Source organism: Lissotriton vulgaris, chromosome 1_1, assembly GCF_964263255.1.
Source record: "Lissotriton vulgaris chromosome 1_1, aLisVul1.2, whole genome shotgun sequence".
Taxonomy (NCBI): domain Eukaryota; kingdom Metazoa; phylum Chordata; class Amphibia; order Caudata; family Salamandridae; genus Lissotriton; species Lissotriton vulgaris.
This window is the reverse complement of record NC_141685.1, coordinates 1,330,502,627-1,330,530,234: the sequence shown is the minus strand read 5'-3', so window position 1 is coordinate 1,330,530,234 and position 27,608 is coordinate 1,330,502,627. Positions and strand designations below refer to the sequence as shown.

The following is a 27,608-nucleotide window of genomic DNA, read 5'->3' as shown; positions in this document are numbered from 1 at the left end:
TCTTGGATGAGCATCTCAGCTGCCTCCTTATATTCATCTGGTAGGTGCTGTAACAGGGTCTCAAGTGTGTCGTAATGGGCCCGGTCATACCTGGCTAGAAGTGCCTGAGTGTTTGAAATGCGCCAGATATTGGCCGCTTGAGCTGCCACCCTATTCCCTGATGCCTCAAACACCTTAGATTCCTTATCTGGGGGAGGAGCATCACCCGTTGTTTGTTAATAAGCCATCTTCCGGGCATTAGAAACAACAAGAGAGTCTAACGGCAACTGTCCCTTGATGTAAGTAGGGTCTCCAGGCGCCGGTTTGTACTTCTTTTCAATTCTGGGGTTTATCACCCTGGCTCTTGTAGGCTCTTTAAAGATTTCCCCAGCATGCTTCAAGACACCCTTCAACATAGGCAGAGTCTTGACAGTCCTCTCTGAGGTGGAAAAGGTGTCAAAAAGAAAGTCCACTTCAATGGGGTCAGCATGGAGCTGGACGTCCTGATTTTTAGCCGCCCTTTCAATTAGGGCATTAAACGCTGCCGAATCCTCAGTAGGCGACGTTTTTACAGCATACACTTGAGTGTCTGGGGTAGAGTGTGGATCACCTGGGTCAGCAGCATCTGCCCAGGGTTCATTTGTATCATCTGGATCAGTGTCCACAGGATAGCTGTATTCATCATTATCACCTTCCCCAGTGTCCACATCTGAATAAGTGGGTGACACATCATGGCCATGTGGAGATACATGTTCTACAAGAACAGGTGTTGAAGTAGAATCCTTTTTCTTCAGTGGAATTTTATAGGACTCCATTGGCTGTTCAGGGGCGATTTTCCGTTTATAAAGAGAAAGTCTGCCTGTCTCGGCATCATTAAACTGTTCCTGTTGCTCTTCCAACAAGGATTGTTGATGCTTTACGGCCGGGACCACAGTTGTCGACTTCGGCACCGTTGACACCTTTTTGGGCATGTCGGCGGCCATTTTAGGGGCGAAAGCCTTCGGCACCACTTTCGGCGGCAGGGTGAAGTGGATGGGCGTCTACGTCTTCTGAGGTTTATCGGCAGGCTTCGAAGGTGGAGGATCTTTAGGCCCGTCACTGGAGGCCTTGTCCTTGTCCTTGATGCGCTTCATTGAGTCTGCCACCTGCTTCGAGAAGGAGGCGGACGGCTGAGTCGACTCGACGGAATCCTTCGAGGCACCACCAGGCGTGGACTCAGGGGTTGTTCGGCTCTTGGCCTTGTCTTGTCGACGCGGAGGCTCGAGAACCTTCAGATCACAGAGTCCTTTGTCGGTGTTGACTGTCTTTGGCACTGATTTGTTCGGGTCGACTGCCCTGGCCTTTGCCTTCGGCGTGCTAGACTTAGTCTCGACGCCCTTGAGCGGTTTCTTCGGGTCGATAATGCTCTTCTGCTTAGTCAGTGCCGACAGGTCCGAGGACTTAGAGCCGACCAAAGCAATACGCACTTTTGGTTTCGATGTAGTCAGCAGTGCTTTTGCTTGCGTCGATACCGGAGCTTTCACTTTCGGTTTCGATGTCGCAGTTTGCGGCCCCTTAGATATGTCCGAAGCCGAGCCTGAAGGCGGGGCCGTAGAACTTATTGGAAGATCTTGGGTAAGGCCTTGTGGCGATCCCTCGACCTGAGCCTTATGAAGCGTTTCGGCTCCAATGTCAGTTTGTGTGCATAGCTCCTCGCTCAAGCCATCTTCCATGGCCCCAAAGGCCCCGTCGTCGTCTCCTACCTAGTCGACTACTTCTTCCGCTTCGAGCATCTCAACATCAGTGTCGTAGTTTGAGTCGACCTCCGACGCGGGATTCAACAGGTTCTCTCGAACCTCCCTGTCTGCTACTTCATCATACCCGGCATCGAAGATGTCCACAGGCTCCGGTGCAGTCTGCTGGGCTTCCTTGCGCGCAGCGCGTCGATGCAGAAGTGTCTTCTTGGATCGAAAACGGGAACAAGCCATGCAGCTGGCTTATTCATGATCCGGCGACAGACTTGTTGCACACCGGGTGGAGGTCGATGTGGGGATACTTGGAGTTCAACACAGGACATCTCTTGAAAGGGCTCCGTTCCATGATGGTTAGTCGATAAGGCCTCTGGCGTCGACCAGGCCTTCAGCGTCGAAAAGCACGCGGCTCTCCTGGATATCCGGCTCGGAACTGAGCTGGAAAGAACTGGGCACCGAACGCAAGACTATACCGACAAAAAAACTAAAGGCCTTTTGGCCTTAAGAAAACTTTTATATCGATTCCGACTTGAGTGAACCAATATGCATCCGAAACCAATGGCAGAAAAAAACAATCTGAGGATGGAGTCGATGCCCATGCGCACTGTAGTCCAGGGGAGGAGCCACCTATCTCGTGATACTTCAAAGACTCTTCCAGGACAACAATGTGCGATCATCCGGACCCAACACTAGGCAGCGATCTATGCACAGATATGAATGTCAGCAGCCCACATGCCTCGAACGCTAGTATCGACAATATACAGATCAGTACACACACAAATAGATTACCTACCATTAGCAGCCAGACAGAAATGGGACCGAGATTGGAGACACCACTCACGGACAGACAGTGGGCATTTTATCTCCAACAAACAGAACGCATTTCTGCTAGCAGTCGATACAGAATTATACATTACAAATTTCTGCACCGCATATATAACACCCCGGCCCGAATGTGTAGACTTATACTTCGCACTACTGACAATTGTGACAGATGCCACGATCCAGGGGCTGATTTTTTACATCTTGCATGGGCGTGCGATGCAGTCCAGCTCTACTGGGTTCAGGTACTCACAGCACTGTCCAAAATGAATCATGCTGAGATATCTCCCTCCCCTGCTCTCGCTCTATTTGGGTATGTGGAGCCCCTGCAGGCAGTACACCGCAAGTTTGTTGTGCTAGCCCTCTTGGTGGCCAAAAGGAGAGTTGCATGTAGATGGGGCAGGGGCAGGGCCCCCAAATTCAAGGAATAGCTGCGTGATCTTACTTATTGCCAGGAGCAGTTAAATACATATTCCGAGTTGTTGCCAATCGCTTCACGGCCCAGGGATGTCTGGGCCCCTTTGCGATGTTACCTATTGCAAGAGAATGTTGATGCAGAGGGGCCAACCGTTTAAATGCTCCCTTGGCTGCCCTCACTAGGGAATTCTTTCAGTGTACAAACGTGTGTGGGGTACTGAGAATGTGGACCCAGCCTGTAGCGAAGGGCTTTGTGTGCAGGATTTCTAGAGGGTGGGGGTACTATACAGGCAGGCATTAGATTAACCTGTTCTGAGGTTATTCGGGACCTGGGCTGCCAAGTATTGAACGTTCTCGCTCGAATACGCTACTTTCTGGAAAGCCTCCCTTTGTGGGCATACATTGTTGATATGAGAGGCTTGACCTGTAATAAGCGCTATGGCTGTATGTACTATTAGAATAACTGATAACACTGTATCCTTGTGCTGAAGAATATGAATCCCTTTCCTCGGATCTCATTGATCCTCCAAGCACTCCTGCAGGGGTCTCATGTGCAGCTGTGTGTGTGGCGTGAGGAAGATACAAGAGGCCATCGACCCCAGTAGAGAAGACACCGTCCTCACTGTTGTAGATGGAGCGGTCATAAGAGCCTGAGCCTTCCGAAGGAGTGATAATCTTCTTTCCTCCGAAGGAGACACGCTTGCCGACAGTGTGTTGGAGGCTCCCAAGTACTGAATGCACTGGACCTGAGTCGGGACAGACTTGGACATGTTGATGTGCAACCCCAGTTTGTTCAAGAGAACGCACGTCCTCCGGAAGTGCGCTTGAGCTTCTGAGAAGGAGGCCTTGATCAACCAATCGTCCAGGTACGGTTAGACAAACACCTTGTTCTTCCTTAGGTGTGCCGCTACCACTGCCAAACACTTCGAAAATGGTATGGGCGCAGACTTCAGCCCGAATGGCAGTACTGTGTACTGATAATGATTGGCGCCGACTTTGAATCGCAGGAACTTCCTGTGTTTCTGTGCAATGGGCAAATGGAAGTACGCATCCTGTAGGTCTATAGCACATAGCCAGTCTCCCTGTTGCAGCTGAGGGTAAATCTGATGCAACGACAGCATGCGAAATTTCTCTCAGCGAATCCATTGGTTTGCTTGTCGCAAATCCAGAATGGGCCGGAACTCGTTCTTGTCCTTGTCCTTCTTGCGAACCAGAAAGAACCGTGAGTACAGACCTCTTCCCCTTTGAGACAGAGGGGCGTCTTCTATAGCCCTTTTCCTTAACAGGGTATCGGCCTCCGCCTGGAGCTCGCGCAGCTGAAACTGCGAGCTGACCGGTGGAATTGCTGGAGACGGGCTGATGAACCGAAGACTATCCATTGCAAACCTTATTAAGCACCCACTTGTCCCGAGTAATTTTTCTCCACTCTGCCAGAAAATATTGACAGTCTTCGACGTCAAACGTCAAACATCTTCTCCGCTTCCTTCGACACTGACCTTAGAGTCGACGTCGACCGGCAGTCGTCGATGCTGTTGACGGAGAAGAAGGGCGACGCTTTCAGGCCTTCTTGGCGCTGGGAGGCCCCCAGAGGCCTCAGGACGTGCAGATCCAGCCTTCCCAGACCCACCTTGACTCTGCAGCCTTCTTTCAGTCCCCGGAGCCTGACCTTCCTTCTGTCTCTCAGGGTCTTGGTGGTGAAAGACTGGCAGATCTGACACTTCTCAGGTAAATGAGAAGGAAGACACAGGATACACAGTTCATGTGGATCAGACTTGGCCTTCTTCCTGGAGCACTCCGGGCATTTATCAAATAATGCAGCCATATTTGATAAAAATAGAGTGCTCAGATGAAAGACAAGCATTTACAATGCAATGGTCTCGGCATTATTAAAGGTAGAGCTATTGGCATTGCTCATGACATTATTTATTTTTGTTATTATAAATAAATGGCAGTTATTTACATTGCCAACAGCCCACACAGCCCACACAGCTATTGATGTATGTACTGTACTGTAATACAATGAATTACTCTACTATGTTATGAATCTTTTATAACTCAAAGCCTTTGCGCCTTAGAACTGCTCCGGCTATTCTGTACTACCAAAAGTGAGATTCAAGTGGTGGGTTCAGTGCTATACATGAGCCAATAAATATCAACAATAACCAGCAAGGCACATGTTCTGTCCCATATTCTTGCATCATATGGACGTCCCTCCACAAAATTGCTGATGGCGACATTGTTTTTGAGGAAATTTCCTAGAAGCTATTTTCAGGAATTTGTTTTTCTTTGCTTTACGAGTTTTGTAAATCGCTGTTTTGCCACTAACTGGAGCCTCAAAGCGATTTGAGGATGGGGAGATTACAAACGTGTATTCAGACCGTTGCTTGATCTGTGTTGTCCACCCATGCATTTGCCAGAGTCAGTCGTGGCATCTAGTCAGCCAGTGAAAGTTTTGACCAAATGCAGACGAGCAACCCCATTAGTGCAATTGAGGAGTGATTGAATGCAAAAAGATTTAGCCGAGTTGGGCAAAACGGTCCCAGAAATCGCAATCCGGATACAAGCGGAAGGAAGAATCCCCAGGTGGTAGGAGTTGAGGCCATGTGACAATCTGCCACCATGCCTTTTCTTCTGGTTGTGCAGACATAGAGGCTGCAAGATTGTTTGTAGCCCAGACAGTTTTTCTGGGATTACTGCAGGGGTGTGGCCTAACAGTGCTGTGAATACTACATAATTTTGAACTGTCAACCTTCTTTTACCACAGCCAATAAGTGTTTTTTAATGGGCTTGGTAGCAAAATGGCCAAACCTACTTACTTCCCTAACCCTTTAGTCCTCAAAAGACCTCCTATGGCTAGGCAGTGAAGTTCACGTTAGCCTTGCCCAATTGTATTATATTGGTATACGTATAGCACTTTTACCTCTTGTGAGTCCCAAGGTGCCTTTGGGGTACTCCAAAAGTATTATTTATATACTGCTGCATACCCATCACGAGGTCACAAAGTACTTAAATTTGCATGACGGCCACACTTAATCACATAGGAACAAATCACATCTCTTCGAGAGCAGGCTATGGAAACCATTGAGTGACACTCGCGCTCACACAATGACGCACACTTCGTGCACACCAATGCACGGAATAACACAACATAGCATCATGTTCAAGTCACTCACTGGAGAGATTCCAATTGGCAACAGGCACTGAGCACACGAAACCGACCACAGTGCAGTTGTTTAAGCATCATGTGTGTGCTGCTACTGTTGAAAAGTGTTCCCAGCGGGTGCCATACGTGCCAGTAGACGTGAAATGCTGAGCAGGCATTTTTAGAGGGTGTTGTGCAGACTGTTCTAATGAAAGCCAGAGCTGCGCCACTACAGGGAAGTGGCGCCCAGGCTCGGAGAGGAGATGCAGCGCGCCCGTGACGCACATACATGGAAAGAAGCTACCCACACTTTCATACCAGCCAACGCTGCCACAGTTTGAAGCAGGAACCCAAATCATCTGCTTTTTAAATGTGTGTGTTTTTCCATATGGAGAGATCTCCGTGACACCCTTCTACACCCCACCAGTGCAGAACTCACTTGTTTGTAAATACAAACTCACTGCACGAAGAAAGGCAAAGGCACACGCACGCACCTATTCCTGCAGAGGCGTGCGGCCGGTCTCTGGGCGTTAAAACCTGTCAGTCTGGCGCTTCCAGCACTGCCAGATAGCCCCGGAGTCCAGTCCATCCTGTCCCGTGTGTGTATGATGTGCCTCTGTACATATAGATAGGCACATGGTGCAATGGAAAGACACCAGTTGCACACTTATTCGGTTCCAATTCCCTTAATACTCGTCATCAGCCTATTTCGCGTATCATGTGAAAGGACGAGGGGAGAGTAAATGATCTGCAAAGGATCACACATTCTGTACAGTTCACCATGTTCCACAGTCGCCTCCTGAACTGTCCGGAACAGTCTCCTTTTCCGAGTACATTGCCTAACCGTTTGAAGGACAGCAATGCTGCGGAACTATCAAAATAAAAGTTTCATGCGGAGACGCCTGCTTCTGAACACTGCTCCAGAGAGCACACAGGTGCACTCGTAAAATAACTCTAAACATAGTAGTTTTAATAAAGCGCGCCACAGTCAACCCAATCTAACGGATTTACTACGGTTATGAAAAAAATGTAAACATTCGAGCTGTAAGGAAGGAATACGGACAGACTATACAGGTAATAACCCCACAAGTGTCGCCTCAGAGTATGAGCATCGAAATAAAATGGATTGAATTCGGTAAAACTCCAGAACTGTGGTTGAATACAATTTATTTTTAAACTGAATCCTTGCCTTGGCAACACTCGACCTACAGGGGAGCACGGGCCATTTATTGCAGTACTATACCTCTACGTGTACTTTGTAGGCTTGTGTAACCTGCACACGTCACTTTTTCCTCCTGAAATGCACCGTTTGCTACCTCTTGTATTTTGTTTGCTCACAATTGTCACTTTTGCCTCAAGTATCTTAACGTTTGCTTTTGTAAGTTGTTCACTTGTAATTTTCTCTTCATGTATCAGTACTGTTCCTATTGTGAAGCGCTCTGACACCTTCGGGTAAAGTCCGAGCTATATAAAAAACGCATAAAATAAATAGATATTAAAAAAAGGTACACAGCAAGAGGTGATGTCACAGTCCTCTCTTGTGCGCACCCCTCGGTCGAACTAAGGGGAGGGGGGGGGGGGGAGGGGGGGACGGAGTGAGGGAGATGAGCCAGAACTGGCCGGCCAAGAAAAGGGCTATTGTGGACCCGGGCTATTTTTGGTAATTACATGGGTACTGCCGCTGATATACAATCACAAACACTCCCCTAACTGGTTATTTTCCAAAAGAGGCTCCCCTCGGGGCCTCTTTCTCTAGGGACAGGGGCCAAGAACAGCTGAGCCCCCGCCCCCACGGCCACGACAAGGTGTGGGTCAGCGCCGGCTTCTATCTCGGGTTTCACGTGGCCCGACAGATGTCAGGCCACATAAAGGCTTACCAAGAAAGCACATGCTGGCGCTAGCCGAACACTCCCCGGGCTGGGGGTTGAAGTTCGCAACATTAATGCTAACTCCGGCTAAAGAGGAGGGGAGAAACCCTTGGAAACAGCCCCAGGCCGGAGAAGAACACGGAACCCCTCCCAGAGCAACACCAGAGGTGGCGCATGTGACTGTGCCGGCATGACCTCCCGTGGAAAGGTAGAAGCGCCGAAGCCAGACAGCCGCATCTGCGACGCGCTGCCAGCAAAGGGCGCATTACAGCGACAACATGCAAACCGTTCCAATGACAACGACCTTGTTTCCGAAAAGCTCTAAATACCTCCATAATCGAATATGAGTGGGACTTGAGGTGCTCCAAAATACATTTATTTCAGATTCAAAAATGATTGATCCACAGCTGGGAACAGGGCTCCCCGATCCGTCAGTGGGGGAGCACAAACAGCACTGTCATCGTCTTCCTAGCTGCTTGTCAGATGGATCTGTGACTTGTTAGGGTCACATGCCTGCTGCAGGCAGATGCAACCTTTTTATCCATTCATTGTGTGTGTGTATATATTACAGTGAAAGTGCTTGTACAAACGGCCTTATCTTGTGTCATTTAAAAAGATAACATTTTATGTAACACCACCTGCCTATTTATTATTCGTTTTTACGAATGATCAAACTGAACACATGGCAATGTCATCAACCTCGGAAGGATGAAACGGTGGGACAGCCTCAACCATAGTAACGTGAACGTGCAACTTTTCACAACACCTGGCTCTTGATGACTGACAAACGTCGGTGTTGTGTAAGATGCACGAGGGTGACCTTTGTGCCTTCTTTGATTTGGGGTTAGCGTGACAAGATGCGACGCATTTCAGACACAATGGTGATGTTGGAGAGAAACGTCGACTCTGACATGGGGTTAGAGGAGGCGCACGCGCATCTGTATGGAAATAAGACTCCTTTTAAGCATCAGAACTCGCTGAGTCTATAAGACACGAACGTTCGCACATGGCCCATGACACAGCGCTCCTACTACTACCGCAACTCTCGACTGTGAAACCAAGGACTTCGCTCCTCTTGATCAAACTGTGTGATCTTAAGCAAACACTGCCCCAGATCCCGGCGCCTCATATTCCACGAGAGGCAGTACAGACTCGGGCAATGCAGTTCACCAAACGCCGGTTTTTAAGCGCTACCTAAATACAAGGTAGGCTTCGAGAGAAAATAAACATACCTCCTCGGTAGACGCAGCAAAATGGCAACCTCAAGCTTCCGGAATTTTTTGAATTCGGGGGCGTGGTTTGCTGTCCTGAGTGACGGACGACGTCACTGGGCTAAAGAATGCAAAAAATCACGCCCCCGAATCCGAAAAGGACGGGGCTTGTTTGGAATGACGCATCTCTCCTCCAATGGCTGGCCTCCGTTTAGGAAGCCAGCCAATGGAGGAGAGACGGGGCAGGCAGGCGGGACCTACAGCGCTACTAAGACTTATTAATCTCACGCCTAAGACTGCGCAGGCGCAGCCTTTTAGGCCTTCGACCTAAAAAAGGAAGAGGGTACCAAAAAACGCCGTGTGAAAACACTTAAGACACTTAAAAAGTGCAAAAATCCTTTAATAAACCCAAACAAAGGAGAGCTCAATGCTCCAGGGTCCTGCTAGCAGGAGCTGGCAAAAAGAACTGAAAGTAAAAGGGACTTGCTGTGCATTATGGGATACTGAGAGAGTTCTGGAAAGTTTTCTTGAAGGCACAGTATCCCTGTCTGAGCCACATTATGGCAGCCTATGGGACTTGTCTGTCCACCCCCTCATTTCTATCATTTCAGAGGATTTTGTGAGAAAGGGGAAAGTTTTCTCTGTGAGGAAAAACTGGACAGGCTAGGCGGTTTGTGGTTTTGGTGGAATTTCTAGTTGAAGTACTGGACAGTGTAGCCTGTGGATATAGGCTGCATTATCTGTCTTTAAATTCTCTCTTAAGTGTCTGTGTAGGTCTGCATTTTTTGACAACTTATGAGATTATTTTTGATTGCTCCGGAGTCCACGCTCATGAGCGGGACTAATCACTAGATGACTAAACACAGAGATCCCCTACTACAGAACTTAGGGCGAACAAAGCAAAACCAAAGGAGATGTTGGACGGAGAGTTGAACATTACAAGCACTCACCCCCGTTACCACATTGCCCTGGTTGTATGGCTGTTCTTTAGAGGGGTGCTTATATATTTTTTTTCTCCACTCTGGGAGTCACTGTCCTGCAGGATGCTGGGTCCTTGACCATCGATCTCCAAGATGCTTGGAAGCATTGAGTGCAATGCTTTAAGAGGTTATTAGTGTCCAGTAAGAAAAATGTGTGCCTTTTCTTGATCCAGTTACACTCCATAGCGTTGAGCTGCCTGTTTTTTTTATTAGTCGATAATATGGGCAAATCATCTGAAGGTGATGGCTTGAAGGCTATGATCTTGCTACTGTTCTCAGACATGTTCCGACTCTTCCAGGTCTTGGTACAGACCTTGTTTTTTCTGTCTACTGTCCGGCATAAGAGTTAATGTTCTTCCAGATGTTCTGATGTCAGAGAGGGTTCCAATTTGCCCAAGTCTTGATCCTCGCCTATGCCTTCCACTAAGGGTTAACATGGCATTCGAAATGCCTCCAAGGGGCGTCAGATTCCTCTTTTGAAGGGTAGCAGACATTTCAGCAACGAGCAGTCTTGTCTTGCGCCCTATTTAGAGCGTGTGTTCTTTAGCATGGAGCGTAGGTGGTTTGTTTTTTTCGCTCCTGAAGATTGAGCTGCAGTTTGATGAGCCACCTTCATCTTGTCTCAGCTCATTTCATCTTTTGACGTAGATATATTTTCGGAGGCTTTCCCACCAGTGTTATCATTTGTATGAGGCCGAGGGGTTCTTTGTGCCTTAGTTTCCCTTCATCAGCAACATTTTTGGCACCCAGGTAGACGTCTTCTGTAGACAGTCTGAAGTTTTCAGCTCTACTGCTACCATCTTTTTGGTGGCACCTATACGCATTTTCTTTCAACTCCCTATGAACTTTTTCGACAAAGTTCTTTTCGGAGTCAACCTCACCCGCTGCATTTTCTTTACTCCACAACTCTAAATCGGAGTGAGATTTGTTGACCCTGCATTGCTTAACGTGCTTGCCTGTGCTACTCTGAGTCTTTAATTTAAACTCTGCGCAGGCCTCACAGGAGTCTGAATTGCCATTTATTGGCAAACAAAGACTGCAGAACTCATGGCTGTCCCACTGTGCGAATTCATGGTGGCACTGTGGTAAAAAAAAATGGAACAAAGTCTTCTCCACTTCATTCCGCGCATTCAGCAGAATTCTCCAACACCCCTTTTATTTCAATATTTTGTATAAGTTCTTTGGTTTTCTGCTACGAAAATCCAGCTTGCTGCTTATTTTGACTGTAGGTTGGAGATTGTCACGATTCTTCTAAACTCAACGGCAGAAAAAAAACATCTGAAGATTGCGACCTACAGTGAAACTTCCAGAGATGGTGTATCTGGTCAGAAAAGGCTGGAACAAGGACTAAACAGGGTGGTGGTGGTGAGGGGGGGGGGGGTTGTTGACAAGCAAAAACAAAAGGTGGGATGAATACTGTAAACATTCCTGACCCAACCAGGCAGAATAATGTCCAGCAAGAGACTACAGGAACGATTAACGCTGTAAAATATATCTAGGATGACTTCACATGAGATCTGTGCAAAACAGATTACATCCGAGGAAACAGTTTTCTTTACTGAGCATTTTATGGAAAGCGGAACAAGTCTGGACTACATGTTGTAGAAACTCAATGGCTTGAATGCTTCTGTGAGGTACTTAAAATCGCTACATTGCATAAGCTCAAACTTGATAGAGAGATAGAGAGATAGAGAGATAGAGAGATAGAGAGACAGAGAGAGATAGAGAGACAGAGAGAGATAGAGAGACAGAGAGAGATAGAGAGAGATAGAGAGAGATAGAGAGAGATAGAGAGAGAGAGAGAGATAGAGAGAGATAGAGAGATAGAGAGAGATATAGAGAGAGAGAGATAGAGAGAGAGATAGAGAGCTCAATGCTCGAAGGTGTCTACCTTTGAGTAGCACGTGAACAGCAGCTTGGTTTATGTATAGGTGAGGACGGGGATCCACTCGTAGACGCCGCTCCGAACGGGATCTGCCCGACGCGTTTCGAAGCTCCATCGGATTCTCTTCAGGGGCTTTAACGGAAGCGGTGTGCGCAACAACAGACGCACTTCCCCATTTTATGTATAACACACCCACCGATGGGAGGCTCAAATGAGACTGCATTCTGGGAAGTGTGGTCCGGGAAGCACACAATCAACTGGATGAGCGAAATAAAGGGATGTTGGGGGGAGGGGGGGGGGGGGGGGGTACTGTGGGGCAACACAGGAGCATTGGTCCTCCTTCAGTACCAGCTGCTTGTGTCATGGGTGGCAGTGGGGGTACGATGGCGGTGATTAACACTTAACCCTAAACATGACAATAGAATAGGTTGTTGGTGCAATGCCAACTCATTTAACCCTTTCGATGCTGATGACGAGCTCAGCTCGTCATCACCCACGGGTGTCGTGTGCTGATGACGAGCTGAGCTCGTCATAGAAGCAGCAAAATTGTAATTTGCAGCACAGGGCAAAAATCCCCACAGCAGCCATGTGGTTAAAGGCAGAAACACTCCGACACGGTATGTAAGCAATTACAGAAAATTACTAGGTAGATACAGGATTGCTGATATCACAGGCAGCCCGAAATCTCGGGTAAAATATGAACAAAATAGTTTATGCATGAGCTAGCTAGCCTCAACTGTACCTCAAATAGTCCAGACACAGATAATGAAATGTACAATCACAACATTATCAGCTAGTAATACGCAGCCGATGAAGAAAACAAGTTACTTACCTGTAACTACGGTTATCCAGTATTGGTATCTTTCATAGATTCACATACATGAATCATTCCCAGTCGTCGAGGCGGGAGTCCCACGGTAAAAATATATACAATATCAGTGCCTAAAAATTTCTTGTAGTAGGCTGGAAAAGCTTAAAGGCCTAGCTAGGCCTTAAACTTAGCAGCCTATCTACCTCATTATGTAAAATGACATGAAATAGTAGCCTCAGCCAATCAGCTGTCATCACCCTCTAGAACCTTCCTAGCTCAGGCAGGTCTCCTCAGATTTTCCCAGCACAAGTGAGAATAAGTATCCATAAAACAGAACTGCCCTGCCGGGGAGGAGGGTGGGTGCATGTGAATCTATGAAAGATACCAATACTGGATAACCGTAGTTACAGGTAAGTAACTTGTTTTCTTATCCAGTATTGGGGTATCTTTCATAGATTCACATGCCTGAATCAGAGTAGCAAGCAGTGAAATCATGTCTGTCGTTAGAGGAAGGTGGGAGACAAAATAAATCTTATACACCCTCACACAACCTGGAAGTTTATAGAGCACAAACTTGTTTACATAACATATGCATCAAAAACCTTCATAAAGTACATTACAGATTAGGACAGCGTTTGAAAAGATCATAATGAAATACATATGCTTAAAACAGTCAAATGAAGAATGAAAGACTATAAAGAGTCTAACCTTAGTGAAGAAGATGCTGCAGCACTGCTTCCCCAACTGCTGTATCATCAGGAGTTGCCGACTGCAGACAGTAGTGCTTCGTAAAAGTGTGCACACTTTTCCACGTAGCAGCTCGGCAAATGTTCTCCAGCGTCACTCTAGCGAAAAGGGCAGTCGACGCTGACATTGTTCTGGTGGAATGCGCTTTAAGCTTTCTTGTTAAAGGTTTGTTAGCTTTGTCATGACAGAAGAGAATCGTAGATGACAACCATCTAGCTATAGTTGCCTTTGTTACAGCCTGACCCAAGGTGGCTTGACCATAAGCAACAAAAAGCTGATTAGATTTGCGTAGGTCCTTTGTTTTTTGAAGATCAAACTTAAAGCACCGTTTCACATCTACGGAATGTAAAACCTTCTCTGCCGGAGTTTTAGGATCCGGGAAAAAAAGTCTTGAGCTTGACAGGTTGATTGATGTGGAATTGGGTCAGCACCTTTGGGATTAATCTTGGGTTGGTTTTAAGAGTCACAAAGTCTCTAGCGAATTGTAAGAAAGGGCTGTGCAATCGTGAAGGCCTGTATCTCTCCGACTGAAGTGAGAGCCAGTAAGATAGCCACTTTCCAAGTTAGAAACTTTAGCTCCGCCTTGTGAATAGGTTCAAAAGGCCTTTTTAGAAGTTGGGACAGAACAATATTGAGATCCCACTAGGGAGGAGGAGGCCGAACTGGAGGAAAAGCTCAGAATAGCCCTTTAAGGAATTGTTTGATCAAAGATGATGAACATAATGACGGTTTGTTGGAACTCTTTCTGAATCTGGATATTGCCGCCAGATGTACCTTAATGGACGAGAAAACCAGTCCTGCCCTAGCTAAGGACAGTAAATAAGGATGTCTTCAGGTGGAGCTTGAATTGGATGAACATTATTTTATCCACACCAGGAACAGAATCGCTTCCACTTAAAACGATATGTCTTGATGGTACTTTGTGCACGGGCCTGTGATAAAATCGCCCTTCAGTCTGAGGAGATGTTAAGATCCTTGAACTCTAAGAAGTCAGGAGCCAGGCGTGCAAGTGCAGTGATTGAGGATCCGGGTGTCAGATCTGGCCCACTCTCTTGTTAACATGGACACTGTCGGCCTGAGACGAAGTGGAGGCTGCTGAGAGAGTAGAAGGAGTTCCTGAAACCAATACTGTCTTGACCAACGGGGAGCAATGAGGATGAGAGTGCAATGTTCCCTCTTCATCTTTTGCAGTACTTTCGGAATGAGTGGGATCGGAGGATAAGCGTATGCAAATATTCCGGCCCATCTCATCAAAAGGGCATTTCCCCTTGACCCCCGTTGAGAAAACCTGCTGGCATAAAATAGGCATTTGCACATGTTCAGCTCTGAGGGATATGCCATGGTGTATGACCCATTCCCACATTTCTTTAGCTTACAGCGACAGGGTGAGAGATTTTGTTCCTCCTTGTTTGTTTATATAATACATGCTGGTGGTAATGTCCGTGCGCACCAGCATTGACGAATTCGCAATCCTTGGAAGGAAGGCTTGCAGGGACAGAAAAATGGCTCTCAGCTCGAGGCTGTTGATGTGCTTCTGCTGGTACTGATGAGATCACCGCCCTTGAATCTGAAGGTCCTGGAGGTTACCTCCCCAACCTTCCATGGAAGCGTCCGTTGTCAGGGTGAACTCTGGTATGTCGTGGAGAAAAGTGTGGCCTGGTGACAAATTGTGCGCCTTCGACCACCAAAGAAGGGCTTGCTTCATCTTGGATGTTACTTTGATGCGGTCGAACGATCCGTCGACTTGCCTCCACTGACGAAGTAATTCCTCCTGCAGCGGCCTCATTGTGAGTCTCGCCATAGGGATGAGGCTGATTACAGACGAGCACATCCCTAGAAGGGAAGCAAATGTTCGAACCGAAAGTGACCTTCTTGCAAAAATTTGTTTTGCCAGCTTTAGCAGTTTGTTTTGCCGCTCTTGAGTGAAGAACGCTTTGCACTGGCATGTGTCCAACACCGCTCCCAGAAAGGTCAACTCCTGGCGAGGTTGAAGCTGAGATTTGTTCGAATTGAGGGTCAGTCCCAGATTTGAGAATAGGGTGAGGGAACACTTGACCGCTTCCATCATGGAGTTTCTTGATGGTCCTTTTAATAGCCAGTCGTCGAGGTATGGGAAAACTTGTATTCCCTGTGACCTCAACATGGCCGCCACCGGGGCTAAACATTTGGTGAATATTCTTGGCGCCGATTTCAGGCCGAATGGAAGCACTTTGAATTGAAAGTGGACGCCAGCCACTGCAAATCTTAGGTATTTGTGGTGTTTTGGGTGAATAGGGATGTGGAAGTAGGCGTCTTCCAGATCCAGAGGAGCCATAAAGTCCCCTTTGTTGAGACAATTCAGAATGTCTGTTAGCGTTACCATGAGAAAACTGTTTCTTCAGATATTTGTTGAGCTTGCGCAGATCTAATATTGGACACCACTCTCCTGAATTTTTCTCTACGAGGAAGAAGCGAGAATAAAATCTTTTCCCTTTCTGAGAGGCAGGAACTCGTTCTATCACATTCCTGTGTAGCATCTTTAAGGCCTTTCTGAATAGTAAGTGAAAACGAGGGGGAGGGGGACCCCTGGGCGGCGCTGTTGGTGGTTTCTGCCAAAACTCCAGAGTGTGTCCATTCCCAACAAGATCCAGGACCCACTGATCCGAAGTTATTTTCCGCCACTGTTGGTAAAAGGCGGAAATTTTGGCGCCCACGGGAAGGGGAGGATGAATGACTGACGTCCAGCAAAGCTCATTGACGCTTGTTGGAATCACGCCCTTGCTTGTTTGAGCGCCGTTTCCCTCCCTGACGAGAGAAACTACCAGAGGCTGTCTGTAGGATGATTGATAGTACGGTTGTTTGTACTGAGACTGGTACTGTCGATTTTGCTGGTTGGAATAATTTCCTCTGGAGGAGTAACCACGGCCTCTTGCTCCTCTAAAGGACCCTCTCTTGTATTGTAGGGTACCTAGTGATTTTGCAGTGTCCGTATCCGTTTTTATTGCCAGCAAAGCTTCATCGATGTGTTTTCCAAAAAGCGAATCCCCATCGTACGCCATGTCCAAGATCTTCGTTTGGACCTCAGGTCTGAAGGTGGTAGCCCTGAGCCAACCTTGACGCCTGAGGACTGCTGCTCCCACCAATTGCCCAAAGTTGGTGTTCGAAATATCAAGGGCGCAATCCATGATTTCCGATGCCGCCCTTTCTCCCTCAAGCACGATCCTGCGTACCTCCTGTTGACGATCCTCAGGGATCAGATCAAGGAACTCAGACAGATCTGACCACATCTGTCTATCATAACGGGCCAAAATTGCTAACGAATTAGCTACCTTAATGGAGCCTGCTGCATTTGCAGAGAACTTCTTCCCTATTGCATCTAGTCTCCTGCCTTACTTGCCAGGTGGCGTTGAAATAGGAGCTGAAGGGTTCTTGGACCTCTGTTGTGCTGCCTGAGATATGACAGAGTCCGGTCGAGGGTGTCCTATTAAGCAAGATGGAGTATCAGGTGGAGCTCGATACTTCTCAATTCTTGGAAGGACTGCCGGAATGGAAGCGGGCGTTTTCATGATGTTGAGGCCCTCTTTCCATTTGTAATCAATAATAGGGATAGCTCTGGTAATTATGCGATACCCCTCCTTAAAGTCATGCAGAAAGCAGTCAGACTGCTCAACTGTGACAGACAATCCAAATCTATTAGCCGCACGTTGCATAATATTATGAAATCCGCCAATATCCTCAGGCGGAGAATCTGACGGGCGTGGCGCAAGCGGTGAAGGCATGGGAATGACAATCATCCCACGGATCCGTAGGTGTATGATCTGGCAACTCGCCCTCTTCCCTGCCATCATCCTCATCATGAGAAGAGGTATCCGTGTCACCTTGGGGTGTAGGGCCAGTATCCTGCCTTGGTGACAATGAAGCTCGCGGCGAAGGAGGCCTTGGCATGTGAACTGGGACAGGTGGCACAAAAGGTGCAACTGGAGTTGGAGGAAATCTCTGGCGATAGTCTGCCAACATAGCTTGTAAGTCTTGAATTAAAGTAGATGGCAGATGACTTGTGTCCTCTGAACGAGGAGGTCTGGTATGGGGCGAATGATATGGCGTTGACAAGTCTTCATTCGCATAATGCTCTTGGTCATCGCCCTCATCTTCCTCTTGATACTTGATACTTGATGTTCAATTGTGAAGGGTGACTGGCAACCCCAAAAGGTCCCTCATCCTCTTCGCGGTCATCCGAATCATCCTCCACATATGTCTCCAAAAGGTGTGATGGTAAGAGTGGAGAAATGTAAGAGTAGTCTTGCCTCTGATAAGTTTTCATTTGGAAACTGGTATATTGCACCGTCGGAGGTGTGCTGTGCAGCAGATGAGCTGATGACACTGCTTTCGTAGAAGTCGATGACGACGAACCTGTTGTCATTGGAATTGTCGTCGATGGGAGTGTCAATGGCATTTCCGTCGACGGAGCTGTCGTCGACGGTATTGATGTTGCCGCCGACGAGACAGTCAATGGTACCCTCGTCGACGAGGGCGTTGATGGTGTCTTAGTCGACGAATCCTTCGTCGATGGTGTCTTAGCCGACGAACTCTTCGTCGACAAGGTAGTCAATTGTGTCTTCGTCGTCAGAACTGTCGTCGACGGGCCCGTTTTCGTCGACACGGCTGAAGTGATCTTCGTCGACTGAGCAGTCGTCGACGGGACAGTCGACGATGATTGACGGCAACTGGCCCTTCGTCGAGCAAGGCATCAGAGGCGACGACAAAATTTTAGCAGACACCAGAGGAGAAGTAATAGCTGAAGTGGTGACCGTAGCAGAAAAGTTGAAGAGGTAGAAGTCAAAGTAGCAGTATGAATAGACAGAGAAACAGTCTTAGTCTTGGCTGTACTCACAGTGGACGTTCTTGAAGGAGACTATGCACTCAGAGTTCTGAGACTCTTTGAGAAGGTTCAAGTTTTTTCTTCCTCTCAGGAGAAGAGCTCGCTCTAGATCTGGCTCTCTTGCTGGAGTTAGAGGCCATGTCATCATCTGTGGAAGATTATTTTAACCACAAAAGAACCCTTGCCTCACTATCCCTGATAGTTTTTTAAGGGAAGGTACGGCAAATTCTACAATCCTTCACAACATGTGAGGGGTGCAGACAATAGATGCAGTCAGAGTGCTGGTCGTCCACATGGACCCTCTTCTTATTGCAGGTTCCACACGCCTTGAAAAGAGCCTTCTTTTCAGACATTTTGAAGAAAAAGAGACAAAAACTGAGTAGGCACTCAGGGAGACTCCCTTACACACGAAGTGCAGTGAAAATCTGAGGAGAACTGCCTGAGCTAGGAAGGTTCTAGAGGGTGAGGACAGCTGATTGGCTAAGGCTATTTCAGGTCTTTTTACATAATGAGGTAGATAGGCTGCTAAGTTTGGGCCTAGCTAGGCCTTTATGCTTTTCCAGCCTACTGCAAGAAATTTTTAGGCACTGCTATTGTATATATTTTTACCGTGGGACTCCCGTCTAGACGACGGGGAATGATTCAGGCATGTGAATCTATGAAAGATACCCCAATACTGGATAAGCCAAAGACAATCCTTGCAACAAGTATAGTTGATGTCTCTGGATATGCAAAACTCATGTTCGACTGCAAGCTTCGTTTTCAGGCACGGACTTTCAGATGGTAGCACTGTGAAACTTTAAAAACAAATTACTCTTGTAGGGCTATGTGAAGCTAAAATGACTAGTTCAAAGTAGAAAAAAAACTACAGACAGAACAGTTTCAATACATTAGGTAAGCCTGAGAAGTAACATTAATTTCCATTACTAGTTTCTAGCACCTACGATAAGCTGTGGGGGGCTTTGGGTCTCTAGGGTGGGATGGAGTAATGTTGGGAAAGCAAGGGATACAATTATAGGAATTTAACCTGGCATTTAAGCAAGGATGCAGTAATATTTTTAAATTCACTGGTGCATGGGTATTATACTGTCCTTAGTCGCTTGCAAGAGTTTGGGTTCTCAGGAGTTCATAGTCTCTATATTGTTCAAGACCTGCCAGATCGGAACAAATGGAACAGTTATTCAGCAGTCGAGAGCAGGTCATGAGATGTCAGCTGCTCTGTGATAATGTAAGCTTTTGCACTTGTGCTGAAAAGTCATGGTTGCAGAATGCTTGCAGCAAGTCTCCGTTGGTTGAGGCCATGAAGGAGAGACTGTCTTCTGTACAGCTTGCAGTTTCCTCATCTGTGATTTCCAAAATGGCTGCTGTATCTGGGATGGCAAGAGGAATATATATTCTGGAATGGAACGGGCTAAGCAAATTGAGAATTGCATTTCCAAAGGATAGCAGCCTTAACCTGTGGGCTGCATCGTCTGTTCCATATCACAGGTTGCCTATTTCAAAGTGGAATACTCAGCTAAAACATTTTCCATTGTTTTAAAGCTAAAAATTGATGATTATGAGTACAATAAAGTGCAGCAAAAATGGCGCTAAATTTCCTTATTTGTGCCGCTAAATTTCCATAATTGTGCCGCTAAATTTGATAATCCATGCCGCAATATCCTGGGGGGTCTGATTGGTAAGGTTTCCAGATCCTTCAGGTATAAGTAATCAGATTAGTTATGCTAAAGGTAGAGACCTTACTGCATAGCGCTTGCTGGGACGCGCTCACCTCTGGCTGTTCACTGTGAGGAGGACTTTTAGCCAACAACTCGCCGCACCCGCTCCGCGGGTGCCGCTTCGCCGACAAGTGAGGAGGAGTGGGAGTCTAACACCACCAGAGGGCTGCAGGGCTGCGAGCGTATCAGGGACTCCAAATCCCAGGAGTCCCTGAGAGACCGCTGACCACTTCCGGTCCGCTCTCCCTGCCGGCCCGCCCACCGCCCACCTGAGGGTTTGTTAAAGCCCCACCAGCGGAATTGACTCTTGGGAGACCTTACTGCATAGCGCTTGCTGGGACGCGCTCACCTCTGGCTGTTCACTGTGAGGAGGACTTTTAGCCAACAACTCGCCGACAAGTGAGGAGGAGTGGGAGTCTAACACCACCAGAGGGCTGCAGGGCTGCGAGCGTATCAGGGACACCAAATCCCAGGAGTCCCTGAGAGACCGCTGACCACTTCCGGTCCGCTCTCCCTGCCGGCCCGCCTACCGCCCTCAGCCTTTGCTATATCTGGGGCTACTCCTCCCGCAGCCCGGAGCGAAGACCGGGCTAAGAGCGGGCCGTTTGAGGCCGTTCGAGGATGGCAGCGGACGGCCCCGGCCCACCCCCCTTGCCACTCCTACCCCGCCTGTTGATCTACCATTGTGGTAAGCTAGGTTAGCTCAATAGAGGCAACTTATCTAGCAAGGTGTGTGAGGGCCCTAACACTATCGTAAGCATTATGAGCACTAGGATGACACGTAGCAAGGCCGCCAAAGGTGGCTCACAAGTCAGTGGTCCTATGGATGACTTCATCACTCGCACTAACATAGCTATTGATGAAGAAATATCCAAACTCCAAACTCGGGTATCCCTAGAGCTGGCAGCCGCACGTAGGTTGTCCGAGGTCATGGCCCACTCGAAAAAATCATCTCTAGGCCATATAGCCTCTGCTGTCACCCCTGCTCGCCCTGTTCGCCCAGATAGTATCATTATTCAGGCCGATTTACATCATCCCCCGACCACTCCTTCTCTCACTCCCCCCTCAGAGCAATTATGCACTTTAGAAGAGCTAAGTTTCCCTGTACTTCCCCATACTCAGTCCCCAACCCCTAACTTTCCTGCCCAAGTAATTCCAACTACTTCCTGTGCTACTGGTGCGTATTCCAAAAGAAAACGCCAATCACGCTCAGCCTATTCCCGCAAAAAGGCTAAAGTGGCAGTTTCCCAACATCTTACAATGGCTAATACCCAGGCATGTACTGTCTTACCTGAGGGTCCCATAAGATTACATCCAGTATGCCAAAAAATGGGAGATGGCGTAGTTACCATCACTCCAGAGGTTGAGGGGTCGCAGGCGCAGGACCAGGGACAAAATGAGAAGGAATTCATAGACCAAGTCTGGGAATCACTAAAAAAACTTCTCTCACCACTCGACTTAAGATTGTCTAGGATTGAAAACAATCTACTCGAGATGGAGAAGAGCATTATTGCTCTGGCCACTCTGGGCCTGAGAAATCTTGAAAACCAGGGCGTGTCCTTATCCGATTCACAATTGCCAGCTCCTGCTGTACAAGCTGAGCAGCATCCCGCTCCAGTACCTGCTGCTGCAAGGCCTGTTCCCAAGCCAAGGACGGTGGCTGTGGATCAAATTTCCACGACCGCTAAACCTCAGGCTTCCAAACCGCAGGCTCCTGCACGGAATCCTAAGCCGCAAAAAACAAATCCAAATCTGGTACCACCTACTAGACCCCATCCTATTGAAACCCAGGGCCTCCGCCCAAAAGAAAATTTTAGAGGAGGCTATATAGACCTTCCTCCAGAGGCCAACGAATATGTAGTTGTGTTGACAGGTGTCCCTGTCCTCGGCACTGACCAATACGAAAACCATTGGTCTTTGAAAAACAAAACAATGCACTGGCTCAACGTCAATAGACCAGCTTCTAATGGTAAGAGAAGCCGGGTAATGATGGTCCGTAGAATACCCTGGGTGGGCCCAACAAAGAAATCCAAAGAAGGGGACTGCGTAGTTGTAACTTTTGATGACCCACATACGGCACGCCATATTTGTTCTTGGCCAACTAGCGAACAATCCCTTGTCATCCCGAGGCCGTTATCCTACTTTTACCCTCCACGCCAAGTATATACCCAAGCGGATAACCGGTCCTTGGTGCAGCACCCTCCATGGAACATCCATCCTACGAGGCCAATGGATACCCTTTTACATTGGAATGGCCTTTCAACCTACAACAGATTTGGAGGCCTGGAGGAGGTCGATTGACTTTTTGCGCCCCCTGCTTCCTCACAAGTAGAAAAAGCTTCCTCTCCCATGGACACAGAATTATCTGGAAATCAAATTTACAGCCCACAAAATAACGATGGCGGGCTCCTGATTCGCATGCCACGTGTCTTGGATCTGACTAGAACTGCTACTCCAGACTGTATAAGGATGGAATTACGGCCAGACACCCACTGTCTGACCCCACCTCCTCTTGCCCAATTCAATCTAATGGAGATCAAACAGTCAGGCAGTGCTGCCCCCACTGAACTATATCGGGCTAAGATCCCCCCAATACCAACTATCCCGGATGAAGAAAATTCTTCCTTACTCACTCACGTTCCTAAAATCTTTTCACCCGGTGAATCCTCACTGAAGATCTTAAACTGGAATGTGGCTGGCCTCGAACGCAACCTTGACAACCCGGAATGGAACACCTTCCTGGCACCCTACGACATTTGTTTGCTACAGGAAACATGGTGCCAGGAACCCAGACATAGAGTGGGTTTCTCGACCTTCTATGTCCCGGCTGTTCACCAACAAGGTTCCAAAGGACGCCCGTCAGGCGGTCTCCTTATTTGGATTAATATAGCTCTAGACCTCAGCGTTCTCCCAAGAACTACTGAATCTCCTGACCTCCAATGGCTAACACTCCATCACAAAGGGGGAAGGAAGCTAGAACTGTTTAATATCTACTTAAGGGACAGCAGGAACGGAGGATCTTTAACCTTATTAGGTCTAAACAACAACCTGACTGCCTGCAATGCTGACTCTCTCGTCCTGCTGGCAGGCGATTTTAACTGCTGTTTTGAGCCTCTAGCTATAGAAGATATTCTGGACACTAATGAGGAGGACAATAGGAGGGGAATCCCCATCTTGAACCTTGACCCGATCCCGAAATGGTCACAAAGGGTGATCGATATAAACGCTCTCTGTATGGAGCATAACTTGAGAGCAACGAATGGGCGTTCTAGGTCAGATCCCATGGGTGCCCACACATATAATAGGACGGGCCACTCTTCCAGAATTGACTGTCATGCTCAACTATACCCTCTGGTCATACCATCAGGACATGGAGGTTATAGAAACCTGTGATAGTGACCACAACCCTCTTGCTGTAACCATTTCTGATCCCTGGTATCAGGACTCTCAAGAAACCACCAACCAGATATGGAAATCCTCACGTGAGATCCTCCCCTCAAATTGCGGGAGACGTCTCAAATGGGCAAGAGTCGCAGCAGATGAGGCACGGATGACACAAGCTGAAACCATCCGACTACAGGTTGAATCCAAGTTTGGCACCACAAACGGTGATAGTAAGAAGTTTTTATCACTATTTTTAGAGACAGTAACAGCACTAAGTGGGCTATTCACCATTTCAAAACCCAGCGCTAGAAGCGCTGCAAAAGGCGTCCCAAGAACAAATGGAAAGTGGTTCTCAGCGAATTGCCGAAATGCTAAGAGTGAACTTGTGGCCGCAGTAAAAGGGAAAGATCAAACTGCCATCAGGTCTGCAAGGAAACTCTACAGGAAATCTGTGTCTGAGGCTAAGCGGTCATTCGATTTTAATTATTGGCGTGATCTAACGGAGGCAAGCACAAAGAAAGATGCCAAGGGGTTTTGGGACTTGTTAAGGTCAAGAGACAAGCCCGTAGATCATCAATTGACCTGCAACATCCCTGGCGCTGTCTGGTTTGCCCATTTTTCGAACTTGTACACAGCGCAAACAGGACCCACCCAACCAGACCCGCTACTATGGTTCAGTTCCACAGTTCTCCCACCAAACGAAGTTGCATTCACCGCCGTAGAAGTAGAGAAGGCAATCAGTTGTATTGTTCCCAACAAAGCGGCAGGCCCGGATGGGATTCCGGGCGATTTGATAAAAAATAATCCCCCATTTTGGAGCAGACTAATTGCAGAACTACTCAATGAGGTTACGTTGGGGGGATCTTTCCCTGATTCCTGGAGGGGCGCTGAAGTCGTCCCTATTTTCAAGAAAGGCAACAGGGAAGACCCAGCCAATTACCGCCCCATCAGTTTGTTGGACACAACGCAAAAGGTGGCGGGGAAAGTAGTATTGGGCAGGATTCTGGAGTGGGTGGACGATAACCAGATATTATCCGATTTCCAAGCGGGGTTTAGATCAGGGACAGGCACCGTCGAGCAGACTTTCCGCCTTCTAATGCTCTATTGGAAGGTAGTGGTGCTAGGAGGAGGCAGTTTATACCTAGTTTTTATAGACCTAAAAACGGCCTTCGACCTGGTCCCACGAGCATTATTGTGGAAAGTCCTTGACGGTCTAGGTCTACCTCCCTACCTTCTGGCCTTGTTGATAAAATTCCACGCAAACAACTTTGCTCAAATCAGATGGGGTGCCCAGGGAGAAAAAACACCGTGTATCCCAGTAGACAGGGGCGTCCGCCAGGGGTGTGTGCTTGCCCCCACTCTGTTTTCGTTGTACGTAAATGGAGTGGTGGAGCATCTTTTACAACATCCTGCTGATGCACCATCCCTGGCTGGAAGGAAAATCCCGACACTCCTGTTTGCCGATGACACCCTCCAGATTTCGAAGACACCCATAGGCATACAGGCGCTACTTACTAGCTTTAAGGCCTTCTGTGATACCAAGGGCTTAGCAATAAATATTGGTAAGACCAAATTTCTTGTTCTAAACCCCCCGAAGAAATCTGTAAAACCCCCCACTCTAGACTCTGTACCATTAGAACGGGTCAAAGAATTTGACTATCTAGGCATACGCCTTTGTGATAGTATGAATTGGAAGGCCCATCAACAGAAAGTGTTCTTAACCCACAAGAGGGTTGTTGGCGCTTTACTTAAAGAACAACGTGCCTCTTCCACAAAACCGATCGGGGCACTGCTTGACATTTACAGGGCCAGGGTTGTGAGTGCAGCGTTGTACGGTGCAGAACTTTGAGGAACCCAGAGAGTGGACACTTTGGCCCACCTAGAAAATAAATTTCATAAAGACTTGATGAGGCTACCCCAGAGCACTCCCACAATCCCACTCTTGCTCGACGCAGGTACTCGCCCTATTTGCGACCAAGCTAAACTACGCCCCTTATTACTGTGGTCCAGAATTTGGAACGTTCCTGAACTCCATAGCTATGCGGATGCCTTAAAAGACGTCTTGTCCCTTCCTGGTTGGCACAAGATCGCCTGGCTTAGAGAGGTTAAGAAGGCACTCATCTTGCTTGGTCTAGGATCTGCGTGGGAAAATAAAACTGCACCTCCCAAACAGGAATTGAAGAAGGCATATTGGTCCTGGGTCGATAGCGAGAGACTGGGTAAATCAAACCATCCAAAATCTGTCGCCAACTTCCTGATGGTTAAATGTAACCCCTCCAGAGAAGCCTATTTGGACCTGATACACAGTTCTTACGATAGGGCTTTATATTTTAAATTCAGGGTTGGGGTTTTACCTTTATGCCAGTTTACTTCTACCTGGAAACCACCCTTGCAAACTGTTCCCGACTGCCCATTTTGTGAGCTGAAAACAGAATCCGTTGCACACTTTTTATTTGAGTGTCGAGCCTATCTAGCTCCCAGACGGAGGTGGTTGAAGCCTCTTTTCAGGAGCCTAGGAACCCGTTCACACCTGGAAGCTTTGAGAATACTGCTCTCAGACACAAGACCCTTTTTTTCAATTTGTACGGCAAAATTCCTAGGATGGGCTTGGCGTATAAGAACCACTAAAAAATTGATGATCCAATAATGTCTCCCCCTTTTTTTAACATGTTTTTCTAGTCCAACGGACAGATTCCTTTATTGTACAATGAATTGTAAGTTGTTTGTTCGATTATTGTTTTATATTGTGATGTTTTGCTTTTATGATATGTTTTTATATATCGAAATAAAGCTTACTTACTTACTGCTAAAGGTATCCTCTCAAATCGGCAGCCTGAAAGTGCATACGATTCCAAGACAATAAACACAGGATAAGTACAACTGACAGGCAAAGACTGTGGCAATATAACTTAGAACAAAATACAGATACATTGGCTTGCTTCACAAGACATTTAACTAATGAACTTTCTTTACCATCAACAATGTGATGGCCATGAAAATATGATAATCTGAAAGGTGAAAAAGTAAAAACACAATAAATAATTTACCCAGGCCCTTTCGATCTCATAATCTTAGCATGTGATTGGTTCAGAGTCAGAACTTTGCAGAATCATGACAAAATAGTAATCACAGAAAAATAATAAAGCAGGGAAGACTAGAAGATTTGAAAGCCAGAAGCTGCCCCAGAGACTGTAAAGAAGGAACTATTAAGGTGGATTAACAGTCTGCTACATTGCCGCTCTTAATCTCCATGAGCCTTCACCAACTGGAACCATTATTTCAACATGTCAAAGCTATTTCATCATGGAATAACCGTAACCATCTGCCCCAGAGAAAGGAATGGAAATTTTTTGAGAGGCATGCATATTGCGGCCACCTTCACAACTTTGGAAAACCTCAAAGATGTAGTAGTTGTGAATACCTTGCTGTTATCACATACAAGGGAGACAAAGCCTAGGACAACAAATGGCTCCTAGAGTACAGGTGTCTGGAACTGTGTGCCACCAATCAGTCCATAACCAGGTCTAACCACTTGCTTTTATTCACACCATGTCTTACCATTCCAAATGTCCAGCTCAGAGGGGTTTTACACAGTAATTATATTCTATGAAGCACTTGCAGAGTGCATAGCTACCCGTAGGTATCACAGCAATGAAAGTGCGACCCAGACTCTTATGGAGAAATTATCGGGACAAAAAATCCTTTGAGGGTGGAAATCAACTTTGAATATAAAAAAATGTCATATTTCCTGGTCTCACTTGTCCTATACGAGCACATCACCTACACCTAGACTCCAATCAGCACATAGGGATGGTTAACTACTTTAAAAAAAGGGGTGATGTGGTCAAACAGGATCTCAGGAGGTCCTTTTATTTGCTCAGGCTTCAAGTCCCATTCATGTTAAAATTGTAACAATAAAATAAACTTCAAGTGCCAGGCTCATGCAATGCAGCTGGAGCGTCTTGCGTATGCTTTCCTACAGTATATTTCATCTTAGGTTTATACAGTAAGGCTGCTTTCATGGATGGTTTCGTTCTGGTACTCTTATGTTGACCA

At 47.2% G+C, this 27,608-nt stretch overlaps 1 protein-coding gene across 2 annotated transcripts in view; it reads right to left on the bottom strand.

The window, feature by feature from the left end:
- The window catches only part of LARP4 (La ribonucleoprotein 4), a 331,711-nt gene that overhangs the window by 188,678 nt on the left and 115,425 nt on the right, over nucleotides 1-27,608 (bottom strand). The window lies entirely within an intron of this gene.